Below are 19,312 nucleotides of genomic sequence, written 5' to 3' on the forward strand. Positions count from 1 at the left end.
CAAGGGAGGGGATTGTCCTGCTCTGCTCTGAGGCAGCCTCACCTCCAGTGCAGCTTTGGGTGCCACAGTATGAAAGAGACATTAAACTATTGGAGAGTGTCCAAAGGAGGGCAGCAAGGATGATGAAGGGCCTTTGAAGGAAAGCCCCCACTTGTGGTTGAGGTCACCTGGTCTGTTCAGCCTGGAAAAGAGGAGGCTGAGGAGAGATCCCATTGCAATCTGCAGCCTCCTTGTGAGGGGAAGAGGAGGGGCAAGCACTGATGTCTTCTCTGTGGTGACAGTGACAGGACCTGAAACTGTGTCAGGGGAGGTTTAGGTGGGTATTAGGTAAAGGTTTTTCACCCAGAGGGTGTTTGGGCACTGGAACAGATTCCCCAGGGAAGTGGTCACTGCATCAAGCCTGACAAGAGTTCAGAAAACATTAGGACAATGGTCTCAGGCACATGGTGTGACTCGAGGATGGCGCTATGCAGGGCCAGGAGTTGGACTCAATGATCCTTTTGGGTCCCTTCCAATTTAGAACATTCTGTGATATGAATAAACTGATTCTGATTTGCCAATAACTTAATTTTAAAATTATATCAAGTAGCAGTAACAATAGTAAGAGAACATTGAAGGAGAGATTTGTTAATATATAGCAATATGAATTCAAAGCACCATGGTGCCAGTGGAAAATCTTAAATATTATTAGATAATACCACTAAGCAGAAGGTATTCTATCAAGATGTTGATTCATCTTCAATTTCAGAATCACAAAACCAAAGAATTCTCATGTTTTTTACATAAGAGCCTTCAGCCCATCTGTCAGGTCCTATAGCTGGGACCCATCCAGGGTCTGCATCAAAACAACTGATCAAAAACCTTACTCCAGTAGGCTCTGCCCTAGGGACCTGGAGGTGCAAGGACAGTTTATTCTTGAAAAATTAATTCATCTCTGTCTTCACAAAGACAAGTATGTCCTATCTTTCCTCTCAAAGATTACTTTGAGAATATCAAAGTAGAAGGAACTAAATAAGATGTTTCTAGATGAACAAACACTCACAACAGAACATTAAATAAATTTTCTGTCTTCAGCCTTAGTTTCTATCCTTGCAACCTTCATGAATTCGCTAAATCAATGATAATCATGTGAAATTCAGACTCCCAGGTTACATATGCCTTACGGTCATAATTAGTACCATAATGCTATTAAACTTAGGATATGGTCAAAGTAGCATGGATTTATCCCAAATGCTCTTTGCAGATATTCATGCATTCTCCCACAGTCCTAACATCAGTCTGGTCATTTGTATTTCATTTTCCTTTGTATTTCATCTGACCTCAGACAATTCACTCTACTTGAAGTTTGTTCTGTAATTCCCACAAAACTGTTCTGAGTTTCATATAGATTGATTGACAGATGAACAAGTAGAATACTCAGAAGCAATTATCCTCCATCATAGGATGTACTATAGTAAAAAGGATTTTTTAAAGGAACTATTATTCAAGCTGTTTATAAAAATAGAACTGAAAAGAGTAATATTTCTGAACACTGAACTACAATGGACTATATTTTTAGATCAACTTGCTTTTCAGATATATGTAAAAAAATCTTCTCAGTATTCCTCCCTCACATGTTAATTTGAAAATTTACTCCACAACTTCAAGAATGAAGGTGATACCTTCTCAAATCTGCAATAACTAAAATAAAAGCGCACTTCTGGCATCTTGCTTTCACATGCATCTTTTTTAAAGCATTGTAGACATAAAACATTGCAGAGAAAGAGCCAGCACTCTTTTGCTGATGTGGCACCTGCTGATTTCGATACTCTCCTACCAGGCCTTGTGGCTCACTGGTATGCAGTGCTCAGCTTCTCAGCAAGTACAGCCTGAAGTGAGCAATGCAGAGCTGCATGTACTACTTTTGCTTCAGTGGTGATGTAATTGGAGAGGACTTTTCCTCTGATCAAGTTCCCTACCCTCTCCTAAAAGACAAGCTGAGGTTCTCACAGAGGATGTTTAATGCCATGCAGTCTCTCATCCACCACGTGCTTAGTTTCAAGTTCCTTATTATGAGAACCGCTGAGAAACAGCTGAAAGGATCAAAAGAGGAACAAAAAGGATGAGTTGAAAATAAACAATGTTTAAAGAAATAACAACTGGTTTAGCCTTTAGAAGATGAGAAGCAACATGAAAAATAAGGGTAAACAGCACAACAAAGAGGAAACGAATAAGCTGCACTCCATCTTTGTCCTATGGACGAGACAGAATGGAATGGTTTTCAATGCGGATTAAACATCAGTATAAGGGTTTCTTTCTCTTTTTCGGTCCCTGGTGGGTTTCAACGGGACCGGAGAGTGCTAACATGTAGCTATCTCTCAGAAACCCATATATTTCATCAGCTGAGAAAGACCGGAGGCCACGCTTGACGATTTCCACACGAGTTTATTTCATGCGAAAGGGGGTCAGGCAGGATTCTCTCAGAACAAAGGGTAGACACCTATATTTATAGGTTCAAGAAGGATCCAACTACAACCAATAGAAGTTTATACAAAGACCAGAAACTGACCAATTGAACATCCTAATTTCTAACCAATTATCTTCCGAAGTGTTAGGAGAGTAACCAAATTCCTAAGGCATCTGGCTCAGCCTTGGTATCTAGGATATCTTATCTATTACAGCAAATTCCAAGGGCCAGAGGAAGATGGCTTTGGAGAAATTGTATCTTCCACACATCAGGAGTGCTCTTTTCATCTCAGACAGGTCTGAAGGCCCATCTGTAGGCAAAGAACAAGCCATATCTCCATTTCTAGCAGAAACTTAGAAGCCTACAGAATTTGTAGATATATACCTGTAGACACACATTTGAAAGGCATGTCACAGGGAAACTATGAAAACAGTACAGACCAGTCAGTACTAGAGAATTTTGCCTACAGAGTATAAGGTGTCTGCATCAACACACATTATCTAGAAGTAGGACAAACACCTTCAGCACTAACTTACATGGAGATGATCCTTCTGTGAAGTATAATGATGGGCCAAATAATGTCACTTCTCGTACTGTTTTCTATGATTTCTATGATCCTGCTTATAATCACAAAATCATAAAATGATTTGTGTGGGAGGGACCTTAAATACCATCTACTTCAAATCCCTCTGCTGTGGGGGGGACACCTTCCACCAGACCAGGTTCCATCAACCCTAGCCTTGAACGTTTCCAGGGATGGGGCATCTACAACTTCTCTGGGCAATGCATGCCAGTGCCTCCCCACCATCACGGTAAAGGACATACAAAAGTGGCCAGGAAGTGGGGGAAAAGCCTCCAAGACACTCAAAGACTGAAGCAGAGTGAAGGTAAGTGTCTAAAGTCAATGTTGCCCCCCCAACTAAAATACAGATACTGTAAAATGTTCTGTTGGTTCAAGAATTGTTAAAGAAATCAAAGTGAAACAAAGTCTGACAATATGGATACTCAGTCCCAACCATCATAGCATTTCTCTCTCAAATATAATTAATTAATAAGTATTGAGACAATTCAATACTTGCTTGCTTTCAGGTCTTTGTTCAAAACAAGAGGGCAGAAGATTGTATAAATGGAGGGAATAAAGAAAGCAGAGAGTCTCACCTCCAAGGAGATGAGCATAAAGAACAGCAATCTTTAAGAGAAAAGATATTACTGCTTCCTCATTAATGATATGCAAAATCACTAAGAAAATGATAGCATGTTGTTAGCAGCTTTTGGGCAAATTGGACAGTTCCTGAAAAAACGTATTTTCACTGCAACCAAAAGCCATTTTGTTTATTTCTGGTAACTGTCATGTTCATTTCTGAGCCATTATGAAACAGAACTCTATAGGAAATAACATTAACCCCTCTCCAGAAAGGAAAAAAAAGCACAAGCATTGGTGTTTGGGGGGGAGGATTTTTGCATCAGTAAGATCAGGTTTCACCAGAATGAAGGAAACAAAATGGTATCACTTCAATTTAAAGAAACACCAACTTCTCATAGTTCAGAGGTATAAAACTTATAATAAAAATACTACCTGGTGAAACAGTAGAATGTGACTAAGAGTCATACTGGTTGCAGAAGAACAGAAAACAGCTTGTTCCTCTGTAATTCTCTGCCAAATTTTGCCAGCTGTGAAGAAAATAAAACATTTGAGTACGTGAAAATTATCTCCCAAGTGCTTTGTCATTTGAATTTTTAGCATTTAAAATATTTTCAGATAAACTAAAGGAAATTTCAGTGAAAATTTCTTCCTAAACAAGGAGTCAAAACCCCCAACTAAAGATGGAAGCACAAATTATTTTATTTAACAAAAATTCTGTAAAATGTATGAATACAAAACTGCTTAATGTATTAAGGTTTTTGTTTCAAAATTTGAAATGTTGCAGCAATGACTTTTGCTTGTTATTATTTCTAAATTTTAATTGCTTCAAAATACAAATAACCAATACTAAATACATGGCATGAGGTCATTTTACGCTCCCATATCCTTCTCACCTTATTCACTAAACCATAGCATGACAGCCACAATAGATGAATATACATAAAGAAAGACCTCCCTAAACTATTTTTTGACTGCTAGGTTACTCTACTCTACTAGTGTTTTCCACAGCCCAGAGGGGGTCAGAGGTATGAAGAATACCTCACCACTGGCTTTCTTCCTCTGCCTGTACAGTCTCACAGTTTCCCAGTAAGCTGCTGCTTGACTTCTACCCTTCTTGGTCTCCAGAAGCCAACACGTACACATCCTCCTGATTGAAGGGCTGTATAATACTCCTTTCAGACTTTTTCAAGCATCAAATTCATACTTTCTTGTGTTCTGCAGAGAACAAGATTCCCATGCTATTTTTCAATCATACTTCTGGATATGCTGACAACAGATACTTCTCCCTCTTGCTGATGCTCTGAAAATTTTGAAAACAGTGAGCATGACACCTGCTCTGACCCACTTCAGGGATGCCCTGTGATGTCTTCCACCTGCAGAAAGTAGTTTTGCATATGCTTAATTCATTCTCTGTCAGGCACACAAGGGAATTTCTTCACTCCTTCACCTTCCCCCAGCATTATTGACCATTTTTGTGGCTTTAAAGTACCTTAAGAGTTTGCATAGTTTTATCAGGATGCAGGAGAAGGTGATAATGGAGTCAGGCATCTGTCCATGCTTGACTGTGTCCAAGGATGCAAGAAGCAATCTTTTCTCTTTTTTTTTTTCCTTTTTTTTTAAGTTTACATTAAAAAAATCACTTACCAAAGGCAGATAGGAATCTCCTGCTTATTCTTTTGATCAGTGCTGTAAGATTGCAGAAGCACAGACCCACACAAGTCAAAGGATGTCAGAGACTTCTCAGTCAGCAGTCAAATTAACAACAAAGTAAGAATGCTCACTCTGGGGCACACGCCTCAGTCCAGACAAGGATCTTTTTCTGACAGTGGCTAGCTGAAGATGCTTTTTGCAAACACAAAAATTAAACAAATGTGTAAAGGCTCAATCAAAGCTAGAAGTTGGAACTGCCTTAAGGACAAACTGAAATATAGATCTCTACACTTTAGATTTTAACACCTCTAAATGGATATTCATTCTGTGGCCATATCCATTTCCTTTCTGAAAACTTGGATGGTTCCAGAGAATTTCTCATTTTGTGTCTCCCAAAACTACATGTGAAATTTTTATCTGACACTCCCCAGCTCAAATAAAAAGACAGAGGAATCATGTTGTGGAAGTCCTGTGTTCCCTTCGGTATGCCTTTTGTAGCTGCTGTGTGTGTGGAGCTCTGGCCTTTGTAGTTTTCTAAAGCCTAATCCTAGGTATGACCCTAATTCTAGGCCGAGCAGTAAACTCAGCTTTGGGCTTTTGGAAGCTGATGCCAAGCAGAAAGATGCTGAGGGAGCAATGTCATGGCAGTCATGTGTTCCCCTTGGCATGGCTTTTGTAGCTGCACAATCCCTGGAGCTCTGGGCTTTGTGCTTTTCTGAACCCTAACCCTAGAAGAAACCCTAACCCTAGGCAGAGCAGTAAAAGCAGCCTTGGGCTGAGGCTGGTGCCCAGTGGAAATGTGTGGAGGAAACCATTTGGTGGCAGTCTTGCATTCCCCTTAGGATGACTTTTGTAGCTGCACAGTCCCTGAAGCTCTGGGCTTTGTGATTTTCTGAACCCTACCCTGAGGTGGAACCCTAACCCTTAGGCGGAGCAGTAAAAGCAGCCTGGGGCTGAGGCTGGTGTCCAGCTGAAATGTGTGGAGGAAACCATGTTGTGGCAGTCCTGTGTTGTTACAGATACTCAATTCATGGGGTTTGTGCCATCCATTATTCACACACATCCCTCTCATGACCTCTCTTGGCTGTGTCCTTTTAGCAATAAAGAAACTTTTAGTCAAGGCTCATGGAAAAGATGTCCCATATCTCTGATTATCCATATTACTTTTTTCTAATTCTACTGTATGTCTTCTGAGGTGTGAATGGAAGAACTGCTTGTGGCATTAAAAACCTAGATTACCATAAATAGGGCATAATGACACTGTGTGTTTCCTATTCTTTTCTGAATATGTGTTTCTTTCAGCCACATTGACACTTCAATTCCTATATCCTTGGCTTTCCATTAAGTCAGTGGTTCTTCCTTTTAGCATTTCACTTGTATGACCTTGAGAAATCCAATATTATAATAAATTTTGTCACTTTTTCCCCTTCACCTATGAATAAGTGGACCAACCCAGGTACATGAGCAATACATGTTCTGCGTAGAAAAGCACACTATTTATCTTTAACAAAAAATCATTACAGAAAGAAAACCCTCATTCTCTGACAGGATAAAACAACTGTACAATTTTGCAAAATTGTCCTTAAGATGAAAAAGAGTAGGTTAAAACTTCTGATGGGCATTCTCTTAAAAAGCTCAGTAAATAAAGTATTTAGCATTGGCAATTGTTGCAACAGGTTTTTTTATGCCTAAACCATTGGTCTGCTCTGACAGAGATGCTGATTTAAGGCTATAAACACAAAAGTTTGTAGAAAAAAGTAATACCTACTTAGAAAACATGATCAGAAAAAAAAAAAACAACAACAAACAAACCAGAAAATCTATCAGGAATGTTGTCTGTTGAACAGATCTGCCAAGTAAATAAATACCAATTATTCTTGGTTATAAGCTATTTATTTTAAACTGAAATGTAGAAATGAATGGAGCTTTTTAAATATACAAGATATTTCAAAACCAAATCATGCCTAAAAAAACCTAACATAGTACAGTTTACATTAAAAACGTTTTGTGCTCCTGTGAGTGCAGATCAGAGAATGTGGGGTTACATGCATTAAACTGGTCTGGAATACAGTAACACTTTATGAATTAGGTAACTTTTTCTAGTATATGACTAGAGAATCTCAGATAAATGTTAACATTTTGTACAGTTTATGTAGAACATGTCTGAATAAACTGACTAAAATTTTGCTTCATGTTCGACTCACGTGTAATTATAATAACTATCTCTGCAGTAAAATGCAATGTAACTCATCAGTTTGTGTGTGTTGTGAGCTACCAAAAAAAAAAAACCGAGAAAAGCTTTGGTCTTCAACTCCACAGAAAGAAAAAAGAGACAAAACCTTATTTTGTCCTTCAGAGAACAGAGAGATGACCAGGGATCTGACTTGAAAAGAAAACAGAATGTACAATGGGACTGTATAAAGAAACGATGATTAACGAGAAGCTTCGGATTATATGTAATCACAGAAAAATAGGTCTGTAACAGACCTTGATTAGTCACTTAGTCCACCCTCCAATTCCAATGCCAGATCAATAGTACTTAATATTTGTCCAGTACGTACTTAAAGACATCCGGTAACAGACACACCATTACACCCTGTGATGTAAAGCTGTGCCTCACTAATGTTACCATTAGAAAAGCTTTTCCTCCTTGATGCAATTTAAATCCATTACATCTTACCCTACCCACTAAGAATAGATGATTCCCCTTCTCTTTGCAATGGCCTTTTAAGTATATGAAGAGTCTTAGCATGTCTGTCTTCTGCCTTCTTTTCTCTAGCCTGAACAACTCCAGCTTCCTCAGTTTTCCCAGTCCTCTATCCATCCTTGTTGCCAGCTGCAATGACTCCTGTTGGTTCACATAGTTCTTGAGCTGTGGTGCACAAAATTAGCCCTTCCACTGATGTCCTACCAATATTGCATAGAGCCCACTGAATTCTCCCCACATCTATATCTTCCTGGAGTATTTACTGGTTTTGCCAGGAGAACACATCCCTGACACATACTCAGCTTGAGACTTATCATAGACTGCAGATTCCTTTCTGGAAGATTACTTTTTCACCCCCTGTTCATTTCCTGAATTTGTGCAATTTTTTATACCTGTCTAGACTCATTGCTTTTGTGTCCCCAACCTGTGTCTTATGTTTTCTAGACTAGTTTTCTACACGTCAAGCTCCTAATCCCCTCTTTCAGCATGCCTACAATTCCTCACAGAACTGGATTTAGATTCCTACAGGATCCTACCTGGTAAGGCCATTTTGGCAGCAGCTATTGATACCTACCCGATAGGCATGGTTACCTACCTAGTTAAGACCCAGCTCCATAGCAGCTGCACACAGAATACATTGCCCTAGTTTTATCAGAACACCAAAGTGCAATACCAGACAGTGGAACACTACATTTCTGTATGACTCAGTTGCTGTGGTAACGTAAATTAACAAAATTTACATTGTTGTAGCAGCTTTGTCATATAAGTATGTAGGTTTTTCACACAAATAATGGTAGAAACAGCGTAAGATTCTTAGATGAAAAAATATCTGGACAAAATGTGATGGCTAAAAACGGTAAAATAATGCCAGGTGGAGGCTAAACAAAGCTGAAAAACCATCTGGTTATTTCAAGTATGTCAGTTTGGAATCAGGGACCATAATTGTGGTTAAGTGGAAGGAAAGGATAAGTGCCTACTTGCCAAAGGTACTCAAACAACCAATGCAGGAAGCCAACAAGAAATACACTTAATGTACAGGATCTTCAAGTAAAGGAGCAGTTACTTAAGAAGACAAAAGCAACAGGCACTGATACTGATACTATGCTGAAATTAGTTATCTGCTCCGGCATATCTGATAGTCTCAAGCACAAGGTGGATCAAGAGAGTTTGAGGGGTTACATTAGAATCAGATTGTTGTGGATAGACACACAATATAGGTTTCCCAGCCTGAGAGAGTGAGGAGTGGGTGCAGTTACAGGGACTGGCCAGTGCATTGGACAACTGAAGGAATAAAAGAGCCATTCCCTGTCTGAGGCAGAAAATATTCAAGTCACAGAAAATAGCTGAAATGCACAACATAATTGAGAAGGTAAAGAAATTCTGAAAAGATGCATGTGCATTTCCTATACAAAAAAGAGAGATATCTGATGTAGAGCTCGTAACGAAAGTTTGACTTGACAGAGATTGATAAGGAAGACAGAAGGGAAATCAGAGTTAACACATATAGGAGATCAGTTTCACAAAAAAAGTACTGCTTATAACTTTTTTGCTATTCCATGTTATGTTGTAGTTATGCCAATGCAGGTATTGGAAACAAAGGAGGTTCTGGTTTCCAAAGAGGGCAACTGGTCCCGTTTTCCCTTTTCTTACTTTTAAGTACTGACTAATCCTGTGAGTACATTCTCATTTATTAATGGCTTTTTTTTTCATTAGCTGACCAGGAAAGTGTTGTGAAGCATGTGAAAGTCCCAAAGAAGCCATGGAAATCCTGAGTTTCAGCAAAACCTGAAGAACAGTGATGTAGGAATGACTGGGGACATACAGTGGGGAAGGAAGAAAGAGATGTGGGAAGTTCTGAAGGCATATAAATCCCCAGCCCCTGACTGTCCTTCCCCAAGAAAGTCTTCTAACACTTACAGTCCCTCCTTTAAAAGTACTATTATAAAAGTACTATATTGTGGGCGTGTGGTCACAGCACAGAAAAATCCTGGTTTCTGACTGCAAGTCAGAATCCTGTTCCTATTTTGAGAAGCAAGTTGTTCCCTAAGGCATTGAGGAAATGAGGTTTTACGAACAAGCAGTGCAGTGACATCAAGCAGCTCGCTTCATTTTGAGTAGCCCTCCCATCTGAGCAGACGTAACTCATGCCTATGACTGGCATGTTTTACTCACTCACCATGTACTGCAGGCTTACAGAATCACAAGATCGTCTAAATGGGAGATGAGGTAAAAAAGACCCTTTAGACAAACTCGGGAGGAGTATACTACGGAGTATACTAAGAAAAAAAGGTTAGTGTGAAATTCTCGTGATTTTAAGTAGTTTCAAAATCAATTCCACATTGCTCTGTTCTCTTATTCTGATAACTGAGAATCATTTTCTCCAGCACTGCAGTGCTTTTAACTGACTCATATGCCCCTCAATCACCAGCAAAGGCTTCCATAACAAGCAGCAAAGCAGCATTGCAAGTGTCTCATTCTTTCATCTTGCTTTCACCAATTTCCCCTATTAAATTAATATTCATAGTCACTTTGGACATCATTCTGGCTTTGAAACAGCATCAGCCTACGGGCAACAAGCATTTTAATTTTTTAAGTAGAGGCCTCAAATTCCTTCTGTACAGCAAAGTAAATTAACCAGGGGATAGAGGTGGTCTTTTGCATCATGAACTCTCCAAACTCATGCCTAGGATGGGGATGAGATCCAGCGAAAAATTCAACAGACTTTGTGATTAATGAGTCAAAGGAACAACATCATGCCATCATTCTACAGGCTATGTCAGCTCTAAGAGGGAGGGTTTGTGGAAAATTATAAAGGAAAGTAACTATAGCCCTGTGCCTCCAGAGTAATTTGTACAGGCAAATCTATCACATTTTATTGAAAAAATAATCCCTGCAAAATGGCTCTTTGGGCTCATGTATCTGTGCAGGATTTGTGTAAACTGGACGCAAAATATTAAAAATTTAGCCCATCTTCCACTGGGTACCAGAAGAGGTTTTTTTAAATAAATTCCAACAGTAGAATAGGAGCGGGAAACAGTTATACATCTATATATACACACACACATTTGCAGCCTGTGAGTAGCAATGGCTGTATGTCTTATCTTGTATACGATATGCTCCATCAGCTACAAGCCGTAATCACACCACCAGACTTTCATTCATATCTTCCAAGCAGCTCCTGGCGCTCAGCCGCCTCGGCAGAAGCACAGAGGGCCGGGTGGGATGGTGAGAGGTAGATTACTTCAACTGCATTAAAGTAACTGCGGGGTGGGAGGAAACATCTCGTAATTAGAACACGGGACGGAAATTAAGGTCTCTCTGTCACAAAGGGAGTTCGTGATCCTTGGCGAAAAGCTTTCCGACCGCCCTCTCTCCACCTGCACAGCCGGGGCGGTGGGGCACAAGGACACTTGCACAGCGAGCGCCCGTGATCACCCGGAGGTTTTCTCCGATGGCGGCAGGACCTTTGCCGGGCCGGAGGACCAGCTGCCCAGGCCGCGCCGCCCAGGCCCTGCCCGCTGGCCCCAGCCGGTAACGCAGCGGCGTTTCGGGAGGGGGGCACCGCGGCAACCTTCGGGGATTCAGGGCGGAACCCACGGCGCGGGGGGCGAGCCGTGTCCCTCGGCTGCCCACCACCCGCGGCCGAGGCCGGGCCGGGCGGTTCCCCCCCGGGTTCCGTGGAGCCCCGGCACCAGGTGCCCCCGGCCGTGCCTGGCGGACGGCGGCGAGGGGCGGCCCGGCGGGGCCCCAAGGAACACCGTGGGGTGCGGGCGGCGGCGCCGCGGCAGGCGAGGTGAAGGCGACCTTGCGGCCGCTCCTCCCGCCGCAGCGGCGGCTGCCGGCGGGCTGCAGGTGGGTGCTGCGAGGCCGCGGGGGCTCGGCGGCTCCGGGAGGGCCCCGGCGATGGCGGCGGGGGAGCGCCGGGCCGCGGCCGCCGCGCTCCGCGTTCCCGCCCCGGCGCCGCCCATTGCTGGGGCCGGGCCGGCGTCGCGGCCCCGTGTTGACACACGCGCCGGCCCTGCCCCCGGCGCCTCCCCGAGGTCGCCCGGTGGAGGTCGCCCGGGCGGCGGAGGCCGCGGCGCGGTGGCGCTTCCCGGTGAGGGAGGAGACAGCCCCAGCCCTCTGCCCTGAGGGGCCGGCGGGGTCGCCCCGCGGCTCGGCAGGCCCCGTCCCTCCGGAAAGTTTTCCCCGAGCTGTTCGCTGCCGGGAGCGGCGGGGCGGCCGTGCCCCCCTGCCCGGCTCCGGTCTGGCCCGCCCGCCGCTGTGCCGCGCCCCGCCCGCGGCCGTGCCGGAGCTGCGGCTGCCCGGGGACACGCGAACCCGCGCGCACCGCGAGCCTGACAAGGAATTTAAAACTTGTTTCAGGTACTCTGCCTACCCTGCCGTTCCCCTGCTTCTAACTTTTGGGGTTGTTTTTGGGGATGTTTTGTTTTTAATGATTCTGTGAGGAAAGTGCGGATTTATTCCCTCCGCTTTTGTGTGAGAGGACAGGCTGCAGAATTTGGCTTGCTCTATTTATCGAACCGTAGTAAGTGTTGGTTTCACCGTTCTCAGATCTGGCTGTGGCTTCTAAGTCGTAATTTCTCGTGAAAATTAATTTTCAATCACCTGTGTGTTTTGGGCGTAATTCTGCAGGCATGTCTGAGTAGCGCCGGGCATGTAGGGTTGTATTTGTGGAGCGGTGACGCTATTTTATAGTGCCCCGGGGGAGGAAACTCCGCCGGGCTGTGCTTGGGCAGCACCTTCTGCAGCCAGACCTGGCCCGGGTCGCACTCCCCTGCCTGGCTCCGCTTTGGTAGCTCTGACAGGGCCAAACAGCCCTTAACTGTTGGTGTTGCCGAAAGTTGGGTTGAGTAAATCCATCCCCCTGAACGGCAGACCACATTTCTTGAACAACAGATGGATTGAAATGTCGTGTTTACTCTGTCTTGTCCTCTCGATCTGTATTTGCAAAGCGGAGACATAACTCATAATTGCGGCTCTTAGAGTTATGCAATTAACAACATACTTAAGATAGCAGTAGCACAGCCTTTTGATCTGGAAGGAAAATAAACCATTCAAGTATGTCTGTGTTTTCAAACTGGCAGGGTACTTCCTCTTCCAGTGTCTCCTTACCATGTAGCATTTGCCTATATAGCAAGCCAGTGAGCTGACAATAAGACTTCTTCATGGATTGTATTAAATGTATTTCAGTCAACTAAATTTTCTAACTGGCAGTGCTCCAGGGTGATACTACACTTCAACAGGGTGTAATCTGTCATGAATGACTCTGAGCTCAAGCATGTTGGCATTTTAAAGAGAATTTGTTATGTCAGTGTAAAACACATTCGCAACTATTTTAGGGAATTAGAGGGGAAATTTTCTGTTTTCCCTCTCTCTGCTCCTCCTTCTTTCTTCATTAATTAGACCACTTACTCTTGAAAATTCAAAAACTGACTTTTTGTTTTTTCCTGATGGATGTAGTTGAACCAAGTCAAAGTGTTTCATCTCTCTACAAATCTTACCATGGTTATTGCATCTTTATTACTACACCAGACTTCTGGGCAGCAGTCACCCAGTGGAGCTGCAATTACCATTACCATTTGCAATCCTTTTAAAAAGGCAGTTATTATTTATGAGATCCTGATAGACAGAACTCCACTAACAGTATTTTTACACATCTGCAAATCAAAACACACATTAAGAAATACTGTCTTAAAATGTGAATGCAGAGAAGTGGAGTTTATTGAAGGTATGCAATTTAAAAACAAACCCCATACTCTCAACCTGACAGAGCATGAAGGGATTATCCAGACTTGACTCATCTGTGCAGATTGTGCATTTCATGCTGACTGCTGTGCTGAACAACACTCTGCTGCAGTGATTTCACTGCCTCCTTCTCTGGGTTGTACTAACATTTAAAGACATTGGTGTTCCAGAGCTGTTGATATTTTTGAAGAAAACTAGGCTTGCAATTGGTGAGACTTGAAAAGATTGGAGATGTAGTTAGATATTTAATAAAACATATTGACTATATATTTACTGTTCAGTTTTACATAGGTAAATCAAAAACCTTACGAAATTTTCTTTTGTGAGGTCTGATACATGCTACGTGCAGTTGAAAGTACTCTTTAAGCAGTCTGAAGAAAAAGCAGTTCAAAGTCAATGTAAAGTGAAATGAGGAACTTGTTTGGCTCAGGTCAGTTTTTGTATTCAGAAATGGCTACAGCTAAGCAACTCCATTTGGTAGAAAAGAGATGTGTGATTTAGTTTGACTTCTTGCATTACAGAAGTCATAAAATCTTGTTTGGCATTTTCTACATCATCTGCCTAACTTCTATCTTGAACCAGTTATTAAAAAAAAAATCTGCCCTTGAGAACTAGAGTCTGTTTTTGGGGTTTTTTCCCTGGTTGTTCTTTATTTTTTAGTTAAACAAATCATAATCTGGATTTTGCTAGCCTCAGCCTCCAATGATCAATCTCTTCATAATCTGTATTTTAAATAATTCTTAAAAACTGAAATGCTTCAGAGGGAGTAACAGTAGTAAAAAAGGAGGAGAGAGGTTTATAGTAACTAGGAAAAGCTTCTGCTTTTACTCTTCTGTATTATTCTGCTACTTTTGCTGTTCTCTGAAGCAATGTCCCACATGTGGCTAGGTAGTCATAGATAAGAGTTTTTCTAAGTTATTCAAGAGATATTTCATCATTTAGTCATTTCCATAGTGTTTGTTGCCATGGGAGCTAGCCAGAGGCCTTATCAATGATGGAGGCGATTACACTTTGTTTTTTTGACTTGGGGTACTGAAAAGTATGTGTGAGCTACTGTAAGAAACAGATGTTGTACAAAGTTTGTAGTGAGTTGTTTCTGTGAAGAGACTGAAGTGTGCTCGGACTGAAGTTGTAGAGTGATGCTTTATATCTCTTACTATGTATAGTTATGTGTAAAATGCCTCGTGTCTCCAAGCTTGCTAAATATTTACAATAAATGTACTACTTCTACCATATGTTTGAATCAAGAAACCCATTAATTGAACAGACCCATATTTTTATGCTTGAAAGAATTGGCACTTCCTTTTAATTGCTAAATTATATGTTAAAAGTAGACTATAAAAAACCAGAGGTGAGATGGTGTAATAAGAATCAGAGTCATTTTTCTTACTTCCTGACCTCAAACTGTAGTAATTTTCAGTTAGAAAATAGATAGAAAATCAATTGTAATCTGCTATAATTGCCTTCCTGGTAGAGTTATGAGGCATTTCACTCCCTCTTCCCTCCCCTCTCCCCCATTCCTTTTTCTTCATGTCTTCTTTTTTTTTTTTTTTAATGTTTTTTTCCTCACTGTCTGTATTTTTTCCTCTGTATGTCTTGTGGAATAGGCAGATCTCCAGAGCTAGAGGAAGTTTTTCATTGAAAAGCTCTTAATCTTTCAATGTTTTTGTGTAACAGCTTGAGGCTCTCTCAAAGAGCCTGTTCCTTACCACGTTGTTTAGTGGTGAGTAGAAACTGACAGAGGTTTTCATAACCTTGGGGCTTTCTGCTTAGATGAACCAGACACTTCTCTTTTACCTATCAGGATTGATTACTTCAGGTTAGATCACATGTCTTGTGTAAAAAGCTTAGATTGCACGCACTACCAAAAATCCAAATCGTGTTTTACTTACCACGGGGTGCTCGGCTTGTCGTTTGACACAGACTTTCAAATTCTTCCAGGATGTTGTAGTACCCATTAGAATTATTTTAGTGCTTTGGTAAACTCAAACTCCATTCATTCTTGAGTCATAGCTGCAGAATGAGAATGCTTTGAAAACATACCTCAGTTTTAAGACTTGCACCTCTCCTGTCCCAACTCAAAAGGTCCAGACAAGACGTTTTCAAAGTTTCCCCTGGAGAGTAACGTAGCTCACCCTCTGCAGCTCTGAGCTTCATCATTCTTCCAGGCTTCTGCCATAGCATGCACCAGACTACCCCTCTTCATTGCTTGACCATTTTAAGGTGCCATTTGCTTGATTTATGATACCAGTGTAGCAGTTAAAATTTGCCATGCATCATGTTCCTCCCTGGGCAGGTGGGTGTCTATTTATATATTTATATGTACTTGCATGTCTGTACGGGTAGGTGGATACAGAATAGAATGCTGGACCGTCCCAGGTTCTGCTGTCCTTTACAGATAGAAACCTTCTATGTGCTCGTAAATGTAGCTCCCAGTACCTCTGCTTTAGACCAAAGTGATTTGGTTCTAAATTCTTTCAGGATAAAGATGTTCTTTGCATAAAATTTCTGCAGTATTATACTAAGTATTTAAAATGCGTTCTTTCTTAAAATTACAGTTTTCTTCAAGGTGGATAATGAGGAAACTAAAGCTTTATTCAGGAGGAGGAATTTTGCTTTATGAGAAGTTGGTATTTTGAGAAAAGAGTGGGTAGAGAGGAGGGAGGGGCAAGACATTCAGTGGATGGGAGTGCAGAAAAGTTTAATGGATGTTATTAATCCTCCCAATGGAAGAAATAGAGTAATTTCTTTTGGTATGAAAGGAATTTCTTGGGAGGTGGTTAAAAATTGCAGAGGAGTGCCAGAGATTGGAGAATCAGTGAAGCTGGAGGTGTTCAGTAAATGTGACACAGGTTATTGCAAATACCTGAAAAACATTTTGCTTACTGTGTGTAGCTAAAGCTCACAGTCTGGGGAACATCTTAAGGAGTAAAATCCTTGAGCCCTTTACTGCTTGACAGAAATTCACATGATAATTCCTAAGTGACCATTTGTGTGAGCCATGCTCCCCTATGAGCTGTAAAAATAATGTGCTAAGTTGTGAAATCAATGAATCAATCCCATGAAGCTTTGAAGTTTTATGATGAACTGAAAATTTCAGTGTTGCTATGACTTAGACCTTTCATCTTAGGATTAATGAAATTTGGTGGTTTGGCAGAGAATGTTTGGAAAAGGGACAGATTGCATTTCCTTTAGCAGAAGCTACTTTCCTAGTCTACTTTTTTTCTTTAAACTGTTAAGGTAGAAACGGGTATCCCATTCTTCCTCTCTCCGCTCTCCTAGTTACCATTATAGTTGTTGCCTTGACTCTCAACAGGTCTCTTCAATCCTTTGTCATCTGTAAAGCTTGTATTTGAATTGCTGAGTTATCTGATCTTTCCAGATTCGATGCATGACCTCATTCTTGATGAGAGACAGTTCTCTTATAAAAAAGTGCCATAAACCCTTTCATGGAGATCTCAACTTTAAGTGGAGAGCCTCAGAGCCTCATAGCTTGCCGCAACATCCTCTAAGGTTTTTCCACCTTAAAACATTTAACTAATTTGGAAACCTCAGATGATTTTTCCTTCAGCAGTAATTCCAGTACATGCTACTTGTCATGCCAGATCCACCTGTGGAAATGGTTTGTTCTGGCTAGGGAAGGACTGTGATGTACAAGTTCCCAGAGCTGTGCACCTGGGCTCACAAGTCTCTGTAGCAGCTGCTTCTGGGGTTTGTGCTGCCACTCTTGCTGGGCTGCCAGCTAGGCTTTTTCCATCCTTGCCAAGATGTGAGTTGGACTCATTAGAGTTTCTGAAACTGTCACCGTTGGGATTACAGTCTGGGTTTCTTGAAGTTCTTGAACTACAGCACTCATGCTTTCTGGTGAAAGATTAAAATCAGAGTTTTCTGCTTCAACTTTTGTTTCCCCGGCCACTTATTCACTTGTCTTTTCATGGCTTTTTACTGTAGCTGTTCTGTGGAAGAAAATAACATCTGGTATCATGCATACATTGGTGGGACTTTCATCTGGTTCCAGCAAAAGACTGTGTGACTAAATGTGTTTAAGTAGTGCCTACTTCCTGGAGCTTGACCTTACTGCCAGAACTCATTCAAAATCACAACTTCTGTGTGCGCTCTTTGCCGTCTTCTCTGATGACATCTTCTTCTTCTTCTTGTAAGTGAAACTTGGTAAACCACCCTTGCCTGATAATTTAGGGGAAGCTAAACGACAGATTTCACAGAGATTTAGTGTGTGTTTGCATTGTGAAATTATGCAGCCAGATTTTTCAGGAGTGAGAATAGTTGTTTTTTGATAAGTTTTAATGGTGCTGGTACAGTGCATGGTCTCTCCCTAAGGTTTTGTTCAGTACTTGATGATAGTCTGCCATCTGATTTGTTCATAAAACTGGCTACTCCAAGCTTTTATAAGGCTATGGTAACACTCTAAAATTCACATGGAATGCCTTGATAAATTTTGGACACATTAGGATGTTATAAATCAGTTAGGTTTTGATATATACGTATATTGCAAGAGAGATCTCAGATAAGCAAACTCATTAGTGTGAAATAAGCATCATCATCTTAAAGTTGATCTTTTTACTACTTCTGTGAGCAGTTTGAATTGTTCATCTGCCACTTAAATGCACTCATCATTATGCCTGTGAGATCTCTGACGAGAAAATGTTTGTAGTGGCCAGACTGAAAGCAGATGCCTCCAGTGGGCATTGTAAATAGGGTTTAGTTCATCTGCTGACATGGGATCCTTTTGTGGAAAGTAAAGCCTCATCCCTTGATAAGTGCAAGATGATGTTGCAGAAATAGATAATAAGGCTAAATAGGGCATATTAGCAAGAGGATCGCCATTGCACCAAGTGGAGTGATCATTTACCTCTTTTTGGCACTGTTGAGGTTGTTTTGGAGCACTGAGTCCAGTTTCGATCTCTAGAGGACAGGAGAGGACACTGCCTTACAGGGGCCTGTCTAGTGGATGGCTACCAAGTTCATTTGAGGGCTGGGGTACATTGTGTAACAAGGAGAGACGCTGGGAGAGCTGAGTTTGTTCAGCCTTCTTTAAGAAAAGACGGCGGGGATCTTATTGCTGTCTTCAGCTCTGTAACTTGTTTGGAGAAGAGAAGGTACTCTATTTGGAGGCTTGTACCGAAAGGACCAGAGGCAGCCGTTGGCAAGCTATAGTGAGATATTCTGACTGAAGATGAAGAAAAATGTCACCATGAGAATACTTATATACTGGTGCAGGTGTTTGGGGAAATTGTGGAGTCTGCAGCCTTGGAAATGCTCAAGAATTGACTTGGAAAAGACACAGAGCAGCCTACTGCAGCTGACCCTGTATTAAATGGGGGTGTATTGGACTAGCTGATCTCCAGAGATTCCTTCCAAACTAAATTATTTAATACTAAATGTTAATAACATCACCAGTTCTGAATGAAATATTCCCGTTTGCATGTCTTTATCATATCTGACTTCTTGACAAGGCCTGAAGAGCAAAGTATGAGCACTGGGGGCTCAAAAGGGCTCAAAATGTTTGCCTTATGAAAGAAATGCGTGTGTGAATTCACAGGTCTGAAAGCTAGCTGTCTTTTCAACTAAATACAAGAAAATTTGGTCAGCATATTAA

General features: G+C 41.7%; 1 protein-coding gene across 1 annotated transcript in view; it reads left to right on the forward strand.

Moving 5' to 3' along the window:
• Positions 1-12,234: 12,234 nt before the first annotated feature.
• Positions 12,235-19,312, forward strand: part of ZC3H12C (zinc finger CCCH-type containing 12C) — a 44,958-nt gene continuing 37,880 nt past the window's right edge. The window contains exon 1 of the mRNA XM_033052764.1: positions 12,235-12,312. The gene's annotated coding sequence lies outside the window, so the exon portion shown is untranslated. The remainder of the gene's footprint in view (positions 12,313-19,312) is intronic.

This window comes from Catharus ustulatus, chromosome 2 (genome assembly GCF_009819885.2).
Source record: "Catharus ustulatus isolate bCatUst1 chromosome 2, bCatUst1.pri.v2, whole genome shotgun sequence".
NCBI lineage: Eukaryota > Metazoa > Chordata > Aves > Passeriformes > Turdidae > Catharus > Catharus ustulatus.